Source organism: Cryptomeria japonica, chromosome 6 (genome assembly GCF_030272615.1).
Source record: "Cryptomeria japonica chromosome 6, Sugi_1.0, whole genome shotgun sequence".
Taxonomy (NCBI): Eukaryota; Viridiplantae; Streptophyta; class Pinopsida; order Cupressales; family Cupressaceae; genus Cryptomeria; species Cryptomeria japonica.
In genome coordinates, this window is record NC_081410.1 from 556,906,625 (window position 1) to 556,914,504 (window position 7,880).

A 7,880-nucleotide genomic window follows, 5' to 3' on the forward strand; every position below is an offset into this window, starting at 1 on the left:
TTCTGAATTGGATAAAGTACTAACAATAGATTCTAAGGCTTGCATGTTATCTTGCTGCTCTTTGAGTTCATCTAGTGTCAAGGGAGTAGCAACAGGAGCAACATATTTTGTTTCAACTTGCTTCCAATATTGTGCACCAAGACCTTTGATATAGATTTCCATTCCATCTTTCCAGATCTTGTAGTTATCCTTGTTGAATTTGGGACCCTCTTTCTTCATCATCTTTACTTCCATAGAATCTTTCCCTCAAGTGACTTTTTGCACATAGAGGAACAAAGCTTTGATAACAACTGTTAATCGTATGAGGATTCAGTTAATACTGAGAGGGGGGGTGAATCAGTGTTAACACCAATTTAAAACTTTAAACCCAAATCAAACTTACAACAAATCTAACTTCATTTACTGCATATGCCAATTCATTAAACAGTACCGGTAATCTCTGATAAACTATTATAACCGTTGTATTTAGAAATAATGAATAAACTAAAGATAGTCAATAACATCACATGAAAATCATTCCACACATGAACACCATATTTTTGACGTGGAAACCCAAATAGGGAAAAAACCATGGTGGGAGTTAGTACCCACAAAGATTTGTACTCTTTTGAAGTACGCCCTGTTAGGAGCTTATAATACGCCCTGTTGGGAGAAGATCCTGTTAGGAGTCACCCAGTTAAGGGATTTGGATGTGTAGCCTGGTTAGGAGCTTAATGAATTGTTAGGATCAACCTTGTGAGAGGATTTACCACTCTTTTTGAGAGCTACCCTGTTAGGGGATTTACAAGATTAAGGCCTGTCAGGACCTACTCGATTAAGGGATTTAATTAACTATTTTGGTTAGAGAACAACAATGAAAAAGTGATATATTACTTTCACTTCTCAGCTTGCTAAATCAGATCTAGTTATGCTTCACTATCTGCAACTCTCAGACATCTCACTCTTCTCTAGTATGACTTCACACTCTTCTCTAAGATCACCGACACAATAAACATCAACTAAGCCAACATAAATAATGCTTTCCACTAGGTCGGCCACTAAACCCTAAATTACATCATAGATCATCACAGATATTTAGAACTCATTACAGATCATCATATGGATCATTATAATCAATTACAAATCAATATCAGTCATTGAATGATCATAAGTCATTACAACAAGTCGATTTGGTACAAAGGCAAACCCTTAGCTCACTTCGCTAAGCACTTTGCACATTCCCAATAAATTCGCTTTCCAAATGCGCCAAAACATCTTTCAAACATTTCACGCGATTTGTGCCGCGTTATCATCAACACATGAACTTGTTGTCAATCAACACCATACCAGAAATCATTACCAGTTTGATGATTTCTTCACTGGTTCTAAAACCCTTCTTAAACCTTGGCAAAACTTCATCAGAAATTAAAAACATGCCTTCCGATAGTCATCACAAGATATGGTTCCGGTCAGATACTCATTACCATGATAAAAGCTTATATTCCAAACTGCAAATCACCAATCATCACCAATCATCCGCTTCAAGTAAAACATCTCTGCATATACCAGTTAAAGTCCTATTTCACAGACTTCTGTATATTATCGGTAAACCTGGTCTCTGGTAGACCAAACATCAAGAAACATCAGTTATCATCATTTAACACTAGTTGCCATCAATGACAACACAAATAACTAGTCAAGTCATCTAATCATAGAATCTCAATCTCTTCATAACAAATAGTCTTCTATCCTCTACTGGTGCAATCATCAGTCTTTAACTACATTACCTCATCTGTATCAATTATGCCAATCATGCCAACACTATAACACTGAATACTTCTATAGTTTGCAGCCTTATGTCCAAAATTATTGCACTGAAAACAATAACCATTAAAAGATGGGTACCTTTGCGAATTAGGTTGTCAAACTGGTGGTCTCCTTGCATTAGGATTCTGATTTTGGGTCTTTCCTGCATCTTCTGATTTTTTCTCAATTTCAACTTTGACTTCTTTGCCTTTATAATTCTAATTTGAATACATACTAGGTTGAAATCCAAGTCCGGTCTTGTCCAAATGAGCCTTCTGCATGCTAGTCAAATCTTCTAGGAGCTTGCTACTGTCAAGGAATTTATTTTCTGCCTTCTGATTCTTCACTTCTTTCTCTAGCTTCTCACATTCGTCAGACTTTAGGTTGATTTTTTCATTAAGGGATTGCTCTATCTTGTCTTTCTCCTCAATCTTTTGTGCCAAGGTAAAAGCACAAAGTTGTGTCACACTTTTATAAAGAAAATGGCCAATGCTGATTCAACTTTTTAAATGGAATCAATAGAAAGTGAAATATATGTTTTGAATTTTGAAATTATGTAAACTAATAAAATGTATAATGTCTTGTGTATTTTATGTTTGTAATTTTTATAAAATTTTTAAAAATGATTTGAATGTAGTTTTGTATAAAGTAATCAGTATAATTTAGTTGCTGATAAAATTTTGAAATTGAAGTTACACAAGACTCCACACTTTATTTAATAAAATTTACCTTTTTTTCTTCAATTTTTTTGTGTATATTGATAACTTGAAACGTTAGTGCATGGATATATTTTTTACTATTTTTTATAAATTATTTTTCAATAAATTTGAAAAGTTGTGTGTACTAAAATATAACTCTTTCCATTTGCCACCACCTTTCTTATTCATTATTTATCCAAATTAGAAAAGAATTATATTGTGTTGGCATAGATTCTTTTCTCTAGTGCATCATATTTTTCTTAAATTTTTTAAATAAATTTAAGTATTTTTCTTGTCAAGATAATCAATGTTATATTTAAGTGCCGATGACCTACTTTTAATAAAAATAAAATTTAAAATACAAAAATAAATTAAAATATTAAAAGGTATATATTTTTGAATATTCACTTGTAGATTTATAAAAGGGTAGTTTTACATTTAAATTTTTTTTTTTTATAAGAGTAGGAGTTGTTGAAACATCGATTTATTCAATTTTTTTTTTTTTGTTGGTGATTAGACCCAAAGTGATATAAAATATACATTTAGTAGACACTTTCAATTGTAAAAGTTGTGGTCCACATATAACTTATCTATAATGAATCTATATAGACCATATTTTTGACTAAAATTATTTTTTAGTTAGAAAAACTTAAATTAGCTTTTGTTGATAAGTTGACCTGAAACGTGACATAGTATTGTACAGGCTCTTTGCATTAGGTCTTTAATAGTCTCATTCGCCTGCTTCAACTGATTGTTAATGATGTAGAACATCTATCACAAACCATAAAACCTTCATTCAAGGGTATTACTAACCCAAAAATAATACAAGACCTTCAACTTGAATCAAGAGGCATATAAAAAGATCAACCACTCTTCTCAACTCCAAACCACTTTCAAAGGTTATATTCCATCCCTACAGACCTTAATTCAATATTTCAGATCATAACATTCACCATAACATGAGAAAACAAATTCTTTATTGCCATGGAATACCCTAGTTCAAGGTTTCATCCCTTAAAAACTGTTTTCACCAAAATAATCACAAATTATTCAATTCTTAATCAATTTAAGTAAGACAAAAAGAAATGGAAAGAGGATTCAGAGAAATTTTCAAAACACATAGCCTTTCTTCATTATTATTCTTCATGTGACCACGCCAAATTCTGCAACCGAACTATTGCTGCCTTCACCAATATGGTTTTCACCATGAGCTGTAACAAACATTCATCAATAAATTTTTAAATATTTATCATAAAGACAATCTCTCTAGTCATACTTTATATTACTGTGCTAAACAACCTCTCTCAAATTTATATCCAGATCCAACGGTTAAATCAAAATATATGAGGATTTGTCCAAAACGGGTAACCCTTGGCAGGGTTTTGACAATTTTTGTAAAAACAAACATATCCTGCCAAATACTCTACAAAAATGCATAAGAAAGGATTCATATGAAATATATTTCATTAATATATTATTAAATAACATATACATATAAAAATTACACCAAATGTGATCCTCCATGGATTTATGACAGTCACAAATTCCTTAAAACCTTATGACAGCTTGAGGGTTTGATGGATAATCTTTGTCAAATACCCTCCAAACTACTCTACCTTCTTAATTTAAACCAAAAATGGTTTTAAAAACCATTTACAACCCCTTCCTAACTACTCTAACCACTCATGACCAATGGATTTCATTCTTACACTTTTGTTGCACTTTTTGGCAATGTTGCAACTTTGCAATTTTTACAATTTTTGCATTTTTGACATAAATGACTCTAACCCTTACATGGACACTTTTAACACTTCAAGATAGACCAAATATGATATATTTGGACAAAATGGCTCATTTATCCTTACATATTATGACTCAATGGACTCAAGTAACCTTAATACATTATGAATGACTCAAATACAATAAAATTGCTCATATTATGACTTTTGACCTCCTGGTATGCTTGTGTGCTTAGGTGCATTTGCACCAGTTAACCTCCTTATGCCTTAGCTTAAATTTTTGGATTTTATCTCTCAACTTCTATACACATTCATTTGCTACCTTCATATTTTCTTTTAGCTCCTCATTCTTTGATTCAACACTTTCCAAATCTTCAAGAGCTATCTTCAAGTCTTCATCCAAGTAAAATTCTCTGGTCATGCACATAGGTGCCATGATTCAACAAATGCGGATCTTGTTCAAGCACTTAAGCTTTCAGACGAGGGACCAAAGCTCTGATATGAATTGTTGGATTGGTTGAAGGGACAAGAATATTGAGAGGGGGGGGGTGAACCAACATTCCCACAAAAATTAAAACTTTTATCGTTCACTTAAAATTTCTGACCAAATATGCTTAACACACATGAAACAACAAACAAGAAAAACACATCCACAAAAGGAATATCGAAATTTATACGTGGAAAACCCAAATGGGAAAAACCAAAGAGAGTGTTAACTCTCAAGAGAATATAACTAGTTATATGTTGTTTTACAAACAGGTGGCTCACTGCCAGATTACAAAAATGGCTCACTAGAACAATACAAAAGATGTCTAACTGTTGGAATGCTCACTACAATAAAAAAAGGTTGATCTCCAAATGCATGAGATCAATTATGAGATTAAGCTCAGATCACAAATCACAACCCTTATAGCAGATCCGGTGAAAGATCTCTGCATGACTATCCTGTAGTAGGTCTGATGAAGGACTACTGCAATACTCCAACACTAATTGCACTCTGACTCTGCACCAACTGCCTTTGTTGTCTGCAACTCACACTTCACATTCTAATTCTTTGCTATCTTTGTTGCTATGTCTCTTTCGCATACACACATCTCCATTCCATCAGTCACACTTACACATCACATGCTTCTACATATATACTGGAGGACATATACACGTGAATAATGTGTCGGCCTAGCTCAACACGTTATCCAATAAAATATTGACCAAGTCGGCCTCCACAAGATATCAAAACACTTCCTTTTACATAATCCATTCACCAATGCATATACCATGATTACCAAAATGTGACAATGTCATCCACACCCATAGATACAGACCCATTATCACAAAACTCAAATATAATATCTTCGAACAAATTCCACACATACCAAGAGTATTTCAACACAAAACTTGAAGAGATACAACTAACATGACCAAAATAGGTGATACCAAGACATGAGCAAATACAATACAAAATTCAAAAGATAGGGATCTTCCATATATCACTCCATTATAACAACTCCATCTTACTGTATTACCCCTAATACCAAAATATACAACACCTTCTCATTTATACATATCAACTACATACAACATCCAGATCAAACCTGATAACTTAATTGTCCTCAATATACTACATACACTATCCGATCCATATTGGATAACTAGTTTGACATCAATGACAACAATATTCACACAAGTCTAACATCTTATGGATGGGAAAGAGGAGGTTGATCAATCCCTTCTTCATCATCCTGAATTTCAATAATTTTCAGTGGAGTTATTCTAATCTTTTCTAGAGGCTGATTTATTTGAGGGGCAAATCGGGTTTGCTATGGCTCTTGGCCCATAACTTGCTTTCCCTTTCCTTCATATGCTACAACCCTTGGTGGCTGATAAACAGGCCTCTCCTCTCATGGACAAGATGACTCTCCTTGAGGTTCAATAAGTAATTTCTCAAAATTTTGCAACTTTAGTTGCATCCTCATAGTTTCATTTTCAACATTTTCACAAAATCCTCTAAAATTAGGATCCCTTTGTCTTATTTCCCTCCCAATATTCTCCAAAATTCCATTTCCTTCTATTATTTAGGGTTTCTAGAGGGGTGAAGTTCCTTATTAGGTCTTCATTTTCAAAAGGCTTATGTGGCACCTCCTTTCTTCTCATTTTTTTGTGTCCTTAGCTGGTTTAGATACCCTTTAGGGTCATTTTCCCCAACCTTCCCACTTTGCAAGAGATAATTCTCCCTTAACAACTCTAGAACCTTTTCTAAAGGCTCACATCCTATAGAAAAATTAGTGTATTGAATATATCTTGGAAGATGGGTTCCTTTTTTTTTTGGCTTCACCCGTTTCTTCTCCATGCACATTAGTTGCTAATAAAATTCTATAAATGCTAGCCTTGGTGAGACAATAGTTAGCAGCCTATGTGGTGCTTGAGGGCATCCATATAATCTCATCATTGTGCAATCAATATAGAAGAAGAAGTCACCAAAATTGTGTGAAAAGACATCTTCTGGGAATTGCCTCTCTTTTGGCCTCATATCTTTGGCCCTCAAGGCCCTCACAATTGTATTAGGCAGTCATTGACATTGAATGCCACACCATCTCAAAAATTTCATCACAAAATAATCCTGTATGGAACCTTTGATATTGGTTATGATCTTAGAATGATATCAATGGAGAAATCAAACACTCTCTTGGGAGACAATCTAGGTAATTCTTCTTGAAATACATCCACATATTTCTTAAGTATGAGATACTTTTCCATGTCATACTTTCCTAATTCCCTTATCTCACCATCCTTAGCTTCTTGACAATCTTGAGGTCCATAGTATATCACATCATCTTGAGTGATGAACTCTTTGCTTCCCTCAAGTTGTTCCATTTTGATAGCAAAAAGTTGACAACCTTTCTTCTTGACCCTATGCATTTGTACAACAAAGATCTTTGTCGCAACTTAACTTCTCTAGGAGTTCCTTGAAAAGATACCCAATTCCCCTAATCATCATTCTACTGATTTGGCATGAAAATCCACTTTGGCTCTATGTTTCCATAGCCAGTTCATTCCTAAAATAACATCATAAGAACCTAGGAGGGCTATGTATAAGTTCACTTCTGTAGGAAATCTTGGAAGTTCTACCCTAGCTTCAAATAGACATTGTTCCACCTTACCTCTTGTCTAGTTTACATATTACACAATCCAAGATTTTTCCATATAACCATTTTTCTAGATATCTTACTAGCTATTCCAGGTGAAACATTTTTTTGTAGCTCTAGTATCAATTAAAATTGAAATACATGTTCCAAACAAAGTACCAGGAACTTTTGTGGGAGTGATCTAGTACTCTGCTTGTCAATTCTCTAGAGTAGCATGGATATACTATTGGAAAGCTTCTCATTGAGAAGGTAAAGGGTTTCCATAGGGTTGTGTCCCTAGTGGTTTGTTGTGATCTCCTCCACATGTGAAACATCCTCTTAATGGCCCATCCCTTGGTACAAAATTTTCATTGTGGTCATCAATATTCCTCATGTTGTGGTTTCCCTTGCAGCCCCTCCTTGATTCATTCTTATTGTTGCAATATATTTTGTCTCCTTTCTTTTGGAAACCTTGTCCACCACTTGGCTTCTTGGAAAATTGATTATCTTGTGACCAGTTGAACCTCATTTGACTC

The 7,880-nt window shown here is 34.0% G+C and overlaps 1 pseudogene; it reads right to left on the bottom strand.

The window, feature by feature from the left end:
* Positions 1-1,058: 1,058 nt before the first annotated feature.
* LOC131048194 (small nucleolar RNA Z102/R77) lies at positions 1,059-1,147 on the bottom strand (annotated as a pseudogene).
* Positions 1,148-7,880: the final 6,733 nt, after the last annotated feature.